The sequence below is a fragment of the Macaca thibetana genome, chromosome 12, assembly GCF_024542745.1.
Source record: "Macaca thibetana thibetana isolate TM-01 chromosome 12, ASM2454274v1, whole genome shotgun sequence".
NCBI lineage: Eukaryota > Metazoa > Chordata > Mammalia > Primates > Cercopithecidae > Macaca > Macaca thibetana.
In genome coordinates, this window is record NC_065589.1 from 127735975 (window position 1) to 127753673 (window position 17699).

Genomic DNA, 17699 nt, shown 5'->3' on the forward strand with positions numbered 1-17699 from the left:
GTGTGAGCCACCGTGCCCAGCCTGGTTTTACTTTTTTTTTTTTACTCCCCTTGTCGATTCTCTTCAGAGACCATCGCTTTCCACTCTGTGACAGGGGCTCTGTGGCTTGCTGGATTTGTCTCTTCACTGTCAGGGAAGAAATGACATTGTGTTCCTAGATCAATGCAGTGTAGCTGCCATCGATGACTGGACAGAATGAGAGGGCATGAGCGGGCCAGGCAGTTTCAGGGAGGCCTGCAGGAGACACAGCCTAGCTGCCGCCACAGCTCCCCAGGGCCCTTGGACTCCTGCTGGTCCCCACTGGGCTACAAGCAGCTTAGTGAGAGACATGGGGGCGGGAGGATCCGCTGGCTTGGTGCCTCTGCAGCCTGGAGAGATGGAGACATTAATGTTCTGTGGGAGGATGGACCTTTAGTCAGCAGATCAGTTCTTCTCCTGTGAGATGCCGCAGTTCACAGGTCTTTCAGAAAATGAAAGGCGAAATGGGAGCTTAAACCCAGTACGCACGTCCTACCACGCAGCTGCCAGCTCTTTAGGGCACAATTCCAGGTGCTTTCCTTGCTTCTCTGACTCATTCTCCTTTCCTTTTCTCCTGCGTCCCTGGAACTGCGTTCTTCAAAAGATATAGCATACACATTTTATCTGGGACTCTGCTCTCTGAGGAACCCCATGTAAGCACAGGTCAAAGAGGAAAATCCAGACCACTGTTCTGAGAGTCCAAATATCCCAGTGTTTTACCTCTTGAATAGAAAAAACATCTGAAGAGGAAGTCAAATCAATCTCTGAAAATGTAGTTGCATGTAAGGGTACAACTCTTCGCTCCAATGGGTTATCTGTGTAAGATGCCACTCCAGGAGAGAGGCCATGCTCCACACACTGTAGACATGAAAAAATAACGTTTGACCGGGCGCAGTGGCTGACGCCTGTAATCACAGCACTTTGGGAGGCCGAGGTGGGCGGATCACGAGGTCAAGAGATCGAGACCATCCTGGCTAACACGGTGAAACCCCATCTCTACTAAAAATGCAAAAAACTAGCCGGGCATGGTGGCGGCGCCTGTAGTCCCAGCTACTCGGGAGGCTGAGGCAGGACAATGGCCTGAACCCAGGAGGTGGAGCTTGCAGAGAGCTGAGATCCCGCCACTGCACTCCAGCCTGGGAGACAGAGCGAGACTCCATCTCAAAAAATAAAAAAATAGACGTTTAACGTTCTTCAGGTTATATTTTAGTGAATGTTAACATATGAACCAAAATTCTATGGGATTTCTAAAATTCTAATATGCCTGAGTCTATGCTGTCAATCATTATTATGGTTATTGTTATTGTAGGCCACAGAAATAACCACATTTCCTTGTCAACTGTGTCTTCAACTATGAGTATTTAAAGTCATTTCCACAGTTAATTGCTTAATTCTGATGCAGTTTCTGAAAACTTCCCGAGCACGCAAAAATCCTTGAGTATATGGTGTCTTTTAGGAGTTACATAAAAGGATGGAAAGAACCCGGAAAAGCACTCTTGAACAAAGTCCGGGGGCAATCCAGGGAGCCCAGGCCCAGACCCGGCAGGCAAGAGGCAAGGCTGCAGCAAGCAACTCTGCAGGAAGCACGACCTGCGCATGCCACCACCTACTGAGGCCTCAGCACAGGCGGGGCTTCCCCTCCACCTGGGCGGAAGTGGCAGGGACCCAGGATCCCTCCCAGGTAAAAGGTGTGCCCTTGGAAGATGCAGAGGCAGGAGAAACAATCCCTTCCTTGGCTGGCTCCAGGGGCCAGAGACCTCAGAGAGCTCTTTGTGCTTCCCTGATAACCCCTCAGGGCGGTCTTGTCGCCGGAACCCTACGGGGCAGCAGATGGTTGTGCGCCTGATCAAACACAGGCAGAGATAAGACAGTGTCTGGGATTGCCCCAGAGGTGCCATCGCTGGCAGGAATCAGAGGACACTTGAGACAGTGACGTGCTCTCGCCGAATCTGTTGAGCTGAGCTGAGTGGTCTGTTTTTCCTCCCAAGGCCAGCAGGCCAGCAGGAAGACCGAGAGGAGAACAGCGCTTAGCCTGGGGCGGCCTGCCGGGGAGCAGCAGGCCCACCGCCCTTCCCAAGAGGCTTGGCTGGGGCGGGGGTGAGGCCAGGGTCCAGCCCTCTCTCCAGTCTGCCAGGAGCTGAGGCTTCACCCCGAAGGGCATGCACCTCAGGATCCATCTCCAGAGAAGCTGAGTGGGCCCAGACTCCGAGTGTGGGGGGTGTCAGCAAGCAACTGGGGGCTGCATGCACCGCCAGCGGAGCTCCCGCAGGGCTCCTCACCTGCCGTCGGTGGGGGAAGCCTCCAAAGTGAAATGCACAGATCAAAGCAACCACAAGAGAGGATGGAACACAGAGGAAAAAGGCAATGCCGGGGCAAAAGGAAACTGGAATCTACAGAAGGGAAATGATAGGAAATAGGGAATCCAGGACTCCAGGAAGAGGGGGTCTGAGAAAAGGAACAACCGGGGCCCCAGAACACTTCCAGCACCTGCCAGGAGCTCTTAGAAATAAATTATGCACGAGAACTGAAAAGCTCAAATAGAATAGGAACATGAATTTGAGAAAATCTATTAGGAAGTAGAGAAAATAATAAAATCAAAGGATCAACCCAGGAAGTCCAACTTACAAATACTAGGAGTTCCAGAAGGAAAGACGAGGAAAGGAATTATTACAAAAATATTCAGTAAAATTTCCCAAAGTTTAGTTTTCAGATTTAAAGAGCCCACTGAGTTTTCAGCATAATAAATGGAAAAAAAAAATCCCACCAAATTATATATTACCAGCACATTTCAGAACAGCAGGAATAATGCTAAAAGTTCCCAGAGAGAAACGGGGCAAATAGGTGACAGAGATTTTTTTTTTTTAATGGAAGAAAGAGGATCAATTCCTTTATAATTCTGAAGGAAAGTTGTTCCCAGCCTAGAATTTAGCACTCAGTCAAATCTAAGAGTAAAATAGAATTATCTCAGACATATAAAGTCTCAAAAAATTTACCTAAGGAAGCTACTAGAATACAGATTACAGCAAAACCAGTGAATTAGCCAAGAAGTAGGAAAATGACCCAGTCCAGGAAAGGAGCCAGAATCCACCAGGTGGTGAAAAGAAATCCTTGGGCTGGGGCTGTGCCACTGGTCCCACAGGAGTAGAAGAGGGAGTTCCAGGGTGGAGATATTCACAAAGAAGAAGTGAAAGAAATTGATAGATGAGGAATGCATTTGACCATGTGAGAAATATAGTTTATTTACATAGTTGTTGAAGAGTTTGAGCCGCCACAGATACATGGAAAATTAAACAAACAAAAAGAAGCAATGATTAACTCCAGGAAAATAAAAAGTACAAGGAAAGCAGCCTGATCCCAGTACACTACTGAGTTCATCAGTGAATAATACTGACATTATCATAATAAGAATGCAGCACTGATTTTAAAAAAATGAAAGTTGTAAAAGATACCTCATTCCTAATACCCAAAGGCATGTGGAGCTGTTTGGGGGCAGGGATGGATTTACCCAGAGTCCATCCCTGTGCTTCGTCCTCCTTATGAACTCATGCAGTGTGGGTAAATCTCTCACACGGTGGGCAGCTCAGTCTGCTCTATGAAAAAAAAAAAAAGTCTGTAAATCTGATTACAAATCTGACCGGTGACCCAGGCCTAAGTGTTCAGAATCTGAGTTCTGGGGGCTCAACCAAGGTTGCCTGCACATCCTTCCACACAGCCTGCCCAATTCTCCAGCAGCTGTGCAGTGGAAACACATGGGTTTGGGGTACAATGGTGGAAGATTTGGGCTCTCTATCTGCTCTCCTGAGAACAAGCTGCATCACTTTGTGCAAATCTCTCAGCATCAGGCCTTGGATTCCTCATCTCTCAAGTGAAGGCAGTGATGCTAGGTGGTGTGTCTCATGAGGCTGTCCTGGCCATCCACTCTCTCACTTATGAGCACTTACTACCTGCCAGATCTGCACACATATAACCTCGTTTGGTTCTCACAATAACCCTGAAAATTAGGTATTATTGTTTCCCCATCATGCAAATGAGAAAATTGAAGCAACTGGAATCAGTTTTCCCTGTGATTCCTCCTCCAGACTTCAGCCAGAAAGGTCTAACTATGCACGGGTCATTTCCTGCTCAAAACCCTTTGTAAAGCCTCTACTTCTAAAAGGTTGGGGTGTTTCCCATTTCTCCTCTAAAAAGGCACCCAAAAGCAACCAAGAAGAAGAGGAACAGAGACAGAGATGCTACTGTTGATAAATCGAAGAGACATCTAAAATTCAGAGCCGCAAAACAGAAGGGAAGACTGCCAGGTGCAGGCACACCGACCAAGGCATGGCGGGGACTTGGGGGAACCTCGCCCCTCAGAGCTCAGAGACAGCCAGCAGAACATGTGTTTTTTTTTTTTTTTTTTTTTTTTTTGAGACTGAGTCTCGCTCTGTCGCCCAGGCTGGAGTACAGTGGTGCAATCTTGGCTCACTGCACGCTCCACCTTCTCAGTTGATGCCATTCTCCTGCCTCAGCCTCATGAGTAGCTGGGACTACAGGCGCCTGCCACTACACCCGGCTAATTTTTTGTAGTTTCAGTAGAGACAGGGTTTCACCGTATTAGCCAGGATGGTCTCCATCTTCTGACCTTGTGATCCGTCTGCCTTGGCCTCCCAAAGTGCTGGGATTACAGGCGTGAGCCACCGCGCCTGGCCCAGGCTGCTCTTAAATCCTGGCCTCAGGTGATACTCCTGCCTCAGCCTCCCAAAGTGCTGGGATTACAGGCATGAGCCACCGGCCCGTTCCCAGAACATGTTTTTTAAGGTTAAGGTACATCTTAAATGACGAACCGATGAAGGTCAACAGAATCTGAGAGCACAAGATGGAGCTGGGGCTTCCCAGGACTGGTGTGGTTGGGACAAGGGTGATGGGCTGTGCCAAGGTCATGAAGGGAAGCCACATTTGTCAGGAAAAGCCTGTGGTTTGCAGGGGCGCAGGAGGGAGGCCTGTACTGAGCTGCCTGAGCTGCCTTTGGGTGCAGATCTGAAAGCTGAGGATTGATAAAGCTAAACACAGTGGCCTCACGCCACATGTGAGGACAGCCCCAGACCACTCTCCATGGAGCCCCCTGCCAATAGCTGCTTCTGGAGGAGCTCAATCAGAAGGAAGCTAGCAAAGCTGCTATGTAAAGCCATCACTACAAAAGGGGATGTGGGAAAGAGGAGGACAAACACTACCACAAAAAATGACAAGTATGTAAAGTAATTCTATTGGTTCGTTCTCGCACTGCTATAGAGAAATACCAGAGACTGGGTAATTTATAAAGAAAAGAGGCTTAATTTGCTCATGGTACTGCAGGCTGTACAGGAAGCATAATGCTGGCATCTGCTTGGCGTCTGGGGCGGTCTCAGGAAACTTATAATCATGGCAGGAGGTGAAGAGGGAGCAGGCATGTCACATGGCTGGCATGGGAGCAAGAGAGAGCTGGAGGAGGTGCCACACACTTTTCAACAACCAGATCTCAAAAGAACTCACTATCATGAGAACAGCACAAAGAAGATAGAATCCACCTCCATGATCCACTCACCTCCAACCAGGCCCCACCTCCAACATTGGGGATTACAATTCAACATGAGATTTGGGTGGGGACACATATCCAAACCATATCAGTAATGCATATGTTAATTAGCTTGACTTAGCCATTCTACAACACATACATATTTCAAAACAACACATACAAGATAAATATATACATTTTATTTGTTGATAAATAAGTAAATTCATTAAAATGTTATGTTTAAAAAGTTTTGCCAAACATAAACAGGTAGTGTAGTTCACCTGGAAACTACACCACTCCACAGAGAATTTATTTGATTTGATTTCCGATTCAAAGGAATGAATTCAAAGGTGAGTTTGTAGGGTAGCTGCTGGACCAGATGACTTTACAATTGTCCCTTCTAAATCTCCAAAGGACTCCATGGCCCAGGAGCACTACCAACAAAATGTCAACCTTTGGTCCGCCTTCTTCATATCCTCCAGGGAAGTTCTGACCAATTTCTTTTATAAGCTTCCCACATTGTCCAAGAATATTACCACAGGCCTCCAGGATGAGTCTAAAGGAATCTTGACCATGCACAGTGTATTAGTTCACTTTCACACTGCTATAAAGAAATACCTGAGACTGGGCAATTTGTAAAGGAAAGAGTTTTAATTGACTCACAGTGCCACATGACTGGGGAAGCCTCAGGAAACTTACAATCATGGAAGAAGGCGAAGGGAAAGCAAGGCACGTCTTACATGGCAGCAGGAGAGAAAGAAGAGTGGACTGGTGAGCTGACAAACACTTTTTAAAACCATCAGATGTCATGAGAACTCGCCCACTATGACACAGCAGGAGAGAGAGAAGAGTGGACTGGTGAGCTGACACACACTTTTTAAAACCATCAGATGTTGTGAGAACTCGCCCACTATGACGAGAACACCAAGGGGAAAACTGCCCCCATGACCCAGTCACCTCCTACCAGATCCCTCCCTCAACATGTGGAGATTACAATTCGAGAAGAGATTCGGGTGGGGACACAGCCAAACCATATCACACCGGCAGGAAGTTTTGTGAAACAAGCCCTGGATGCCCAGGGAGCCTAGCCAAGCTCAGAAGGCAGCAGTTGGGAGGAAGGGAATGGGTTCTTGTGGGTTTGGTTTGTCTCTTAAACTATACTCTAGGTCCTCCCTACTCAAAGGAGGAGGAAGAAGAGAAAAGAAGAAGATGACTACGATGACAACAAACAAGTAGTAGACAAGATCTTGGGCCAGAAAAATGCTGCCGTGGATGAAATGCAAACTGAGATTAAACAGTTCAATTTTGACTTCAAGTGAGCGAGAGAGAGAGAGAGAGAGAAAGAACAAACGAACTACCAAGTGTTCAGTGAAGCAATAATTTCTGCAAAACAATAGCAAAAGCAGAAAAACATGAGTGCATGGAAATTACAGCAAAATAACAAAAGGAGAAGGAGCATGAATCAGCAGAGCCTAAAGAAAGTAGAAGAATTAAACAATTGTGGAAACAAAATTAAATAGGAAGCTGCACAGAGAGAGTGGACTCTGCCATTCCTGGTGAGGAAGGAAGAGGACAGCAGGGGATGAGAGGATGCTAGTGAACAGGAACTTGCAGGGCAATGGCACCCAGTCATCACGACAAATCATATTTTAATGCAATCTTGTCTGACCTACGGCCCAGAACGGCTTTGAATGCAGTCCAACACAAATTCGTAAACTTTCTTAAAACATTATGAGATTTTTTCTGATTTTTTCTTTAGCTTATCAGCTATCATTACAACTGTACTAGTTCGTTTTCAAACTGCTATAAGGAAATACCAAGACTAGGTAAATTATAAAGAAAGGAGGCTTAATTGGCTCACAGTTCTGCAGGCTGTACAGGCAGCATGATGTACAGTTCCTGCATGAACAGGAGGCGGGCTATATAGCATGATGTACTGATGTTCAGTATGTTTTATGTGTGGTCCAAGACAATTCTTCTTCCAGTGTGGCCCAGGGAAGCCAAAAGATTGGACACCTTTGCTTTAATGCAATATTCTTAAAATCAAAATTAATGCATAATGAACAAAATATCAAAATTTTAAATAAAGACAGAATCGATTTTTTCCTTTTGCCTCAGGCTCCAATATGATTTCACAGAGCACTGGAGGAGAACACTGAAAGAAAAATGAGCAAGAAGAAGTGAAAATAAACACAGGTTTTAGAATAATTAAAGAGAATATTATGGAAATTGAATGGATAGTTATTGTACTTGAAAGAAACCCTTAGGCAGCCAGGCCAAAAACCAAATGGCAATAAAAACCTCGGTCTTTTTCGTAGGTATGTTGAGGTATGTATTAGCGTGTGTAGCAATACCTAACTCACACGTTTTGTTTGTTTGTTTGTTTGTTTGTTTTTGAGATGGAGTTTCGCTCTTTTTGCCCAGGCTGGAGTGCAGTGGCATGATCTCGGCTCACTGCAACCTCTGCCCCCCAGGTTCAAGCGAGTCTCTTGCCTCAGCCTCCCAAGTAGCTAGGATTACAGGCACCCGCCACCATGCCTGGCTAATTTTTGTATTTTTAGTAGAGACAGGGTTTCACCATGTTGGCTAGGCTGGTCTCGAACTCCTGACCTCAGGCGATCCACCCGCCTCAGCCTCCCAAAGTGCTAGGATTACAGGCATGAGCTACCACACCCGGCCCCTCACATGTTTTTAATTTGTGTTTCCCTAGTGACCCAAGATAGATACCTCTACACATGCATAAAAAGATTGAGGTTGTGGTTGTTTTGTTTTCTGGCCTGACTGAAGGGAGTCTGCTCATCCTTAATCTTAAAGATCTGCTGGACCATAGAATGGTCCCTTGGATTCCTATGGTTCAGCTGAGCCTAAACTAAAATTTTAAAATAACCCTGACAAAAGGAAGTGATCACAGCCGGACACAGCACTGGATGTGGTATCCGGAGCTCATTTCTGTTCAGCCTGACGTGCAGTGCTGCTCCTGAGAGCTGACTGTGAGCGAGGAAAGAGGTTCTGGGAAAAGCGAGTGTGCATCCCCCTGCCTCTGAGAAATGGTAGCAAACACTTTAAGCCACCCTCCTTTTGAAAATAGTTTACATAGCAAGATTTAATATTGCAAATGCATCGTAAATAAGTCATTGATCAAGACTCAAAATTAAGAGAAACATGGATTCCTGGAAAGTCAGTATCAGTTTTGCCCTAAGGGCATCTGCAAAACCTCAAGGTCTAATCACTGAGAGGGACTTAGAGAGGGGACACAGGGTCCCAGGGTGAGGAGTCTGGGAGGAGGCATTGGCATAGAGCTGGAAGACTGTCTCGGATCATTCTTGCTGCTAGAGCAACACGCCACAGCCTGGGCAAGGTATATGTAATATTTATTTCTCACAGTTCTGGAGGCTCAGAAGTCTAAAATTAGGGCACCAGCAGGTATGATGTCTAGTGAGGACCCAGTCTCTCTGTGTCCTCCAGAGAGGACAAATGCTATGTCCTGACACAGCCAAAAGGACAGAATGACAAAGGGGGTCACATGCTGTGGGAGGCCTCCTTGATAAAGGCCGTCTTCCCACCCACAGTGAAGGAGCCTCATGACCTAATCATCTCCCCAGGGCCCCACCTCTCCATACGACTGCGCTGGAGATTATATTTCTTTCTTTTTTTGAGATGGAGTCTCGCTGAGTCTCCCAGGCTGGAGTGCAGTTGTGTGATCTCGGCTCACTGCAAGCTCCGCCTCCCAGGTTCACGCCATTCTCCTGCCTCAGCCTCCCGAGTAGCTGGGACCACAGGCGCCCGCCACCTCGCCGGCTATTTTTTTTTTTTTTTTTTTTTTTGTATATTTAGTAGAGACGGGATTTCACCATGTCAGCCAGGATGGTCTCGGTCTCCTGACCTTGTGATCTGCCCGCCTCGGCCTCCCAAAGTGCTGGGATTACAGGCGCCGCCACCGCGCCCGGCCTGGAGATTACATTTCAAGAGGAATTTGAGAGGGAGCACAAACATTCAAACCTTAGCAGAACCTAAGTGTGAAACAGGAAGTAAGCCCTGAGTCCGCAAAAGAGCCTTCCTGTGTTGAACCGTGGCTGGTGGAGAAACTCAGCCGAGACTTTGTGAGCGTCAGTCAGTCACTGTGTGGATTTGCACCTCAAAGCAGAAAAAACCCTCGCTTGTAAAATTTGATTTTTGTTTTTTTTTGAGACGGAGTTTTGCTCTTGTTGCCCAGGCTGGAGTGAAATGGCGCGATCTCAGCTCACCGCAACCTCTGCCTCCCGGGCTCAAGCGATTTTCCTGCCCTAGCCTCCTGAGTAGCTGGGATTACAGGCACGCACCACCAGGCCCAGCTATTTTCCGTAACTTTAGTAGAGATGGGGTTTCACCATGTTGACCAGGCTGGTCTCAAACTCCTGACCTCAGGTGATCCTCCTGTCTCGGCCTCCCAAAGTGCTGGGATTATAGGCGTGAGCCCCTGTGCCAAGCAGATAAATTTTAAATTTAAAAAGTGATGCCAGATGGGTAGAGCTCCTAGAAAACTAGAGGAAATGAATTCCAATGAAGGAAGTCAGTCAATCCCAACTAAAGCTTCAAGAAATTCCCACAGATAAAGTTCAAGGTAATTGGTCAGCTCACTGTGAAAAAAAATGTCAAAACTCACAAAGAAATAATACAACAGAGAACCAAGAGAAAAAGCAGAATCAGACCCAGACTTCGGATCAGACACAGAATGTGAAATAAGTTTAAAGGGCTTAAAGAAATAAAAGAGAGACTTAGAAATATGAACAATTAATGAGACACTATAAAAATTAACAGGGGAACGGATACATGAACAACACTTTTAAAAATGCATTATATAGTAATTGAAATTAAAAACTCAATGGACAGCAAAAAAGCTGCCACAAAAAAACTGAGGAAATATAAGATATATCTAAAGAAATTATGCATAACCCAACCAAATAATAAATCAAAAAGATTTAAAAATATGTTTTGAAGAGGGGGAGTCATGGAAAGGAGATTGAGAAGATTTAATATAACTAGATTCCAAGAAGGAATAATAGGGAAATGAAGAAAAAGCAAAATTTGAAGAGATAAAGCCTGAGAATATTCTACAATTATTTGAAGGTGGTAAGCCTCAGATCCAGGAAGCAGTTGGCCCTAAAAAGGGATACATAAAAAGAAATCTGCAATAGACATGTTACCAGGGAAGTTGGAAGCAACAGAAAGAAAAGATTGACTATTTACAAAAGATCAACAAATAACCGATGACAGGTATGTATCGTTCAGAAGATGAGCAAATCACCCGGTGACCTTTCACGTTGTTAGTTATCTCTGCTAAGACCTTTTTCTGGGCATTGGAGCATCCTCAGTTCATTCCCAGGATAGGCCAGGAGTGCGTGACGCCTACAGCCCTTGGCCCATGATGAATGTTAAATATATGGCCCACCTTCCTTTCTCCAGGTGTGGATAACTCAGGAATGCTCTAGATAGCTTCTTGGAGCCTCACAGGGAGACGGAGGGCCAGCCCCCGACAGGAGCAAATGGCCTGATAGTGTCCCCATCCGCTGCCTCAGCCCCACTCACTGCCAGCGCTTCCTGACATCACATCCCAAACTAGTAAGCACCCACATCATCAGGGCCAGCTTCTGGGGGAACCCAAACAGGACAGGCTCCAGCACAGCAGCCTTCTGCACCCCTCACCCTCTCAGCAGGCCATTTTTCCTAAGGAAGCCCTCCTTCCACCTCATTCTTTTTTTTTTCTTTTTTTTTTTTTTGACAAAGTATTGCTCTTGTTGCCCAGGCTGGAGTGCAGTGGCACGATCTCGGCTCATTGCAACCTCTGCCCTTCGGAGTCAAGCAGTTCTGCCTCAGCCTCCCCAGTAGCTGGGGCTACAGGCACGTGCCACCACACCCAGCTAATTTTTTGTATTTTTAGTAGAGACAGGGTTTCAGCATGTTGGCCAGGCTGGTCTCCAATTCCTGGCCTCAAGCAATCCACCCGCCTTGGCCTCCCAAAGTGCTGGGATTACAGGCATGAGCCACCGCATCCGGCCCACCTCATTCTTTTTTTTTTTTTTCTTTTTTTTTGGAGACAGAGTCTCGCTCTGTATCCCAGGCTGGAGTGCAGTGGTGCGATCTTGGCTCACCACAAGCTCCGCCTCCCGGGTTCACGCCATTCTCCTGCCTCAGTCTCCCGAGTAGCTGGGGCTACAGGCGCCTGCCACCATGCCTGGCTAATTTTTTTGTATTTTTAGTACAGATGGGGTTTCACCTTGTTAGCCAGGATGGTCTCGATCTCCTGACCTGGTGATCCACCTGCCTCAGCTTCCCAAAGTGCTGGAATTACAGGCATGAGCCACTGTGCCCAGCCCGGCCCACCTCATTCTTTAGAGTCATGGCCTGGCCGTGACACCAGCCCCCAAAGGCATGGTGGCCAGGTCTGTACATATCCAGCCCATTCCCTGCATAGCAACCCCAGGAAGAGGGGTCCCCACTAGTGACTTCTTCTGAGGAAAACAGTCATGCGGGGTGAGAGTTTAACCAAGGACATGAGGGATCTGCTCAGCCAGCAAGGCTCAGGGCAGTTGGGGCAGACGTCTGCCTCTTCTTTCAGTGGACTGCAGGGGCCCAGTGAGATGATGTGCATGGACACGCTGCAGACTTTCCAGGAGCGTATGCTTCTTCACACACGAGCCAATGCTGGCTGCACATCCACTATGCACACAACACTGTTGGGAAGAAAGAAGAGCAGTCACTCGACCCAAAGCAGAAGCAGATGACAATGATTGTGACAATTATTACAGCAATGATGCGAGTAGGGAAAAGCAAGTTGTAACTAAAATCATAGGTAAAAACTACGTGGAAGACATCAGGAAGGGCTAGAAGGAAGTTAATGTATGTGAAGGCACTTGCGCTTTTGGGAAGAGAGAGGGTATATTATTACCTCCTAGCCATCAGGAATTTTTCAGCTCCATTATAATCTTATGGGACTAATTCTGTCGTTGACCAAAACGCCATTATATAGCACATGATTCTGTGTGTGTGTGTGTGTGTGTGTGTATTGTATGTGTGTTTTTAGTTTTTTTTTTTATTAATCATGTTGGTTTATAAAAACTTAGAAAACAATCACAAGGCTGCTCATAATTCCACCACCCGAATACGATCTTTTAAATATTTTAGTATATATTTTCAAGTCGTTTTGTTAAATATATTTATTTTACAGAATTAAAACCAGATTATATGTATTTTTTCTATGCTGCCATTTATTTAGAAACGTTTCATGAGTATCATTTCATTTCCCAGGTTATAAAATATGATGTCCAACATATTTTCAATGACTGCATAATTCTCCACTATATGGATGTAACCAAAATTTATTTAACCATTACCAGTTTGGGGGCCAGAAAACTATACTCTGTTTTAGACTGCATTATAAGCAATGCCATTATAAGCATCCTCAAGGTTTTTGTATGTCTAATGGTTTCCCAGCCTCTTAGCCACTTTATTTTTCTCCATAACTAACCAACCATCTTGTTTATAACCAACTTACTATACATTTATTTTATTGCCTATCTCCCTCGATCAAAATCTAAGCCCCTTGAAGGCAGAGCTTTTCATCTGATTTATTCCCAATGCCAAGTACAGTGCCTGGGATGTCATAGTCACCAAATAAATACTTGTTGGATGTGGATGAATGCATGAATGGATGGATGGATAAACAGAGGGATGACATGAGAGAAATACAGAATATGATAAAATCCTGGAAAAATGGGCCAACAGAGTCAAATGCTTTAATGGAGGGATTAGGGAGAGGCAGGAGTTTGTGTGAGTTCTCTTGGTTCCAGAAAACTGTTTTTGCTTGTGGATGCCAAGTGTGGGTGGGGTTGGGAATCTACGCTACGTTCGTCGGCCAGGGGCTCTTTCAGGCCCCTCCCCCTCCCCCTTTTGAAGTAGACCACCCCCAGGTTCAACCAGTTTCAGACTCTACCATTTTGCTAACCCAAGCCTTTTTTCTTTTTTCTTTTTTCTTTTTTAAGACGGAGGTTTGCTCTTATTGACCAGGCTGGAGTGCAATGGCGTGATCTCGGCTCGCTGCAACCTCCACCTCCCAGGTTCAAGCAATTCTCCTGTCTCAGCCTCCTGAGTAGCTGGAATTACAGGTGCATGCCACCACACCAGGGTACGTTTTGTATTTTTAGTAGAGACGGGGTTTCATCACATTGGTCAGGCTGGACTCTAACTCCTGACCTCAGGTGATCCACCCGCCTCTGCCTCCCAAAGTGCTGGGATTACAGGTGTGAGTCACCTCGCCTGGCCCCTAAGCACTTTCATAGGTTAAATAAGATTGTGCCAAATAAACTGTATTTCATTATTTTTTTCCCAGTGTTTAAGGGCATAGTTGTTAATAAGGGTGATAAAAACAAGAAATATAACTAAGCCAGAGAGCCTCGACATAAAATTTTAAAATAAAAGGGTTTGGGCCGGGCGTGGTGGCTCAAGCCTGTAATCCCAGCACTTTGGGAGGCCGAGACGGGTGGATCACGAGGTCAGGAGATCGAGACCATCCTGGCTAACACAGTGAAACCCCCTCTCTACTAAAAAATACAAAAAACTAGCTGGGCAAGGTGGCGAGCACCTGTAGTCCCAGCTACTCGGGAGGCCGAGGCAGGAGAATGGCGTAAACCCAGGAGGCGGCGCTTGCAGTGAGCCGAGATTGCGCCACTGTACTCCAGCCTGGGCGACAGAGCGAGACTCCTTCTAAAAAAAAAATAATAAATAATAAATAAATAAATAAATAAATAAATAAATAAATAAATAAATAAAAGGGTTTGAATGCTTACAAAAATAGGGACAAAGCTACAGTAATCCAAACAGTATGGTACAAAGACAGACAGACAGACAGATAAAATAGGATAGAGAGCGCAGAAACAAACCCTCAGATATTTAGTCAAATGATTTTCAATATGGATGCCAAATCCATTCAATGGAGAAAGGACAGTCTTCTCAACAAATTATGATGGGAAATCTCAACAAATTATGATGGGAAATCTCAACAAATTATGATGGGAAAACTGAATAGTCATATCAAAAAATGAAATTGGACTCTTACCTTATGCCATAAACAAAAATTAACTAAAAATTGATCGAAGAGCTAAAAGTATGAAGCTTTTAGAAGAAAACCTAGAAAATCTTTGTGACATTGGATTTTGCAATGATTTCTTTGATATGGCACCAAAAGTTCAAGAAATAATACAAAAAAATAGATAACCTGGACTTTATCAAAATTAATGAAAGCCACTCATCAAGAGTGACAAGGCAATCCACAGAATGAAAGAAAATATTTGCAAATCATCTATTGGGTAGGGGATTAACATCCAGGATATATAAACAACTCCTAGAACTCAACAATAAAGACAAACAATCTAATTAAAAATGGAGAAAGGACTTGAATAGATACTTCTCCAAAGAATATATACAAATGGCCAATAAGCATATGAAAAGATGCTCAGTATCATTAATCATTAGGAAAATACAAATCAAAACCAGAATAATATACTACTTCACAGGCATCCTAATGGATGACTACTATTTATAAACGAACCAAAACACTCAGAAAATAACATGTTGGCAAGGATATGGAAAAATGCTCTGCATTGCTGGTGGGATGTAAAATTGTACACAGTGGAGAACAGTATGATAGTTCCTCAAACAATTAAAAACATAGAAACCATATGACTCCAACACAGCACTTCCATGGTTTATATTCCAAAGAACCAAAAGCAGGAACCTAAACAGATATTTGTACATTGCTGTTTATAATAGCATTATTTACAATAGCCAAAGGTGGAGCAACCCAAAGGGTCCATTGACAGATGAACGGATAAACAAAATGTGGTCTCCACACACAATGGAATAATATCCACTCTTAAAAAGGAAGGCTATTCTGACTCATGCTACAACATGGATGCACCCTGAAAACATTATGCTAAGTGAAATAAGCCACAGAAAGACAGACACATATGATTCCACTTCTGTGAGGTACCTAGAGTGGTCACAATCAGAGAAACTAGAATAGTGGTTCCCAGCAGCTAGGGGGAGAGGAGAATGAGGAGTTTTAGTGCTTAATGGGCACAGAATTTCTGTTGGGGTCAGGAACGTGTTTTGGCAATAGACTGTGCTATGCTTGCACAACAATGTGAGTGTAAATGTCACTGAACTGTACACTTAAAAAGGGGTAAATGGTAAATTTCATATTATGTATATTTTACCACAAAAAAGAAAAAGAAACCAGCCGGGCGTGGTGGCTCGAGCCTGTAATCCCAGCACTTTGGGAGGCTGAGGAGGGTGGATCACCTGACACTGGGAGTTTGAGGCCAGCCTGACCAACATGGAGAAACCCCGTCTCTACTAAAAATACAAAATTAGCCGGGCGTGGTGGTGCATGCCTGTAATCCCAGCAACTTGGGAGGCTGAGGCAGGAGAATCGCTTGAACCCGGGAGGCAGAGGTTGAAGCGAGCCAAGATCACAGCATTGAACTCCAGCCTGGGCAAGAAGAGCGAAACTCCATCTCAAAAAATAAAATAAAAAAATTTTTTTAAAAAGAAAAACCAACTGTTCACTGTTTAGAAAATATGAAAGAAAGAAAAGTTTTTAAATATTGAAAATTTTAAAAGAAAAAGAAACGGCTCAAAGCAGTAGGTCTGATGGTACCCCACAAATGCAGCTGACCTGACTGGCACAGTGGACGGCCAGTTCATTTGTGCCCATAGAAAACTCTTTGGCCTGCCAAGAAAGCAAGGGGTGGTGTGGCCAGAAGGTCTGAGACCCTGGGGACAATCAAGTGACCAGGAAGCTAGTTCCAGGAAAGAAAAGGTTTACAGCCACTGCTCAAAAACACAGATAAGAAATCTAAGTCAATGTATTGTAAAAATAAAATGTAAGTTCACATTAGAATAATATTTAAGAAAAATCATTCAGTGGTATCTGAACTGGGTAGCCTAGTGTAAAAGATTTTTCCAGGGGTCCTTGGGGAAGACCTGATCCTACATCTTGGAGAAATAAAAAATTTAAAATATATATTTTCATGTTACCCAAAAGTTAGGGGTGTTTGAAAACTCTCTGAAATGACAAAGTAGAAGAGTTGGAACGGTTTGCACTAGCCGAACGATGACCACATAAGCATCGAATATGAGCAACTATCACTCACTGGAAGAAGCTGAATCTGTAATTATCCTCAAAATTACATGATTTTGGCCAGGCACGGTGGCTCACGCCTGTAATCCCAGCACTTTGGGAGGCCCAGGCGGGTGGATCATGAGGTCAGGAGTTCAAGAGCAGCCTGGCCAAGATGGTGAAACCCTGTCTCTACCGAAAAAAAACAAAAAACAAAAATTAGCCGGGCGTGGTGATGCACGCCTGTAGTCCCAGCTACTTGGGAGGCTGAGGCAGGAGAATCACTTGAATCCGGGAGGCAGAGGTCGTGGTGAGCCAAGATCTCGCCATTGCACTCCAGCCTGGATGACAAGAGCGAAACTCCATCTAAAAAAAAAACAAAACATGATTTTATAAGAAACATAAAAAGATCCTTAAATGCAAAAGGGGAAAGCGTAATAAGGGGGCTAATGCTTACTAATTTTAACAAGAGGAGGACAGTGGGGTCTGGGGGAGTCCTACCCCTGACTTTGGGTGTAGGTGGCAATGAGGCAGAAACCGCCTTGTGTCCTACCTAAGAGAAAGAGGAAACTCCCACAGCCAGGATCTGCCAAAAAAGGGTCAGGACTACCAACAACATGGGCGAGGGGGCCTCTGGGGTCACGCTGTTAGTCGCTGCGTAGAAAGAGGGCTCGAATCTAAAAAATGCAAGAAGGTAGGTCACCCAAGGGTGGGGAAGGTCCTGGCTGGAGGATGAAGGGGCCTCTTGGCTCTGGGGCAAGACGATGTCAAGGGGAATGACAAACCAAACCAATCCAAAGCCAGGGGACTCTGTGTCCTGGGTTCTCGGACAAGGTGACTGGGAGGGAGCCCACCAAGCTCAGGGAAAGGCCTGGCCTCCGTCATCCACCTGACCTCTGCCCTCCTTTCAACCTCAGCCTCAGCGTGGACCCGGGAGTCCTGCGTCCTCTCGTCCTGCTCCGCCTGGGCACACCACGGCCGCGAACCTCCTGCTGG

The 17699-nt window shown here is 45.3% G+C and overlaps 1 long non-coding RNA gene across 1 annotated transcript; it reads right to left on the reverse strand.

The window, feature by feature from the left end:
* Positions 1-11590: 11590 nt before the first annotated feature.
* LOC126932737 (uncharacterized) lies at positions 11591-17683 on the reverse strand. The gene is made up of 2 exons (XR_007718303.1): positions 16738-17683; positions 11591-12258 (listed from the first exon to the last, which is right to left on the reverse strand). It is a non-coding gene; the product is annotated as an uncharacterized LOC126932737 (long non-coding RNA).
* Between the last annotated feature and the right edge of the window lie 16 nt (positions 17684-17699).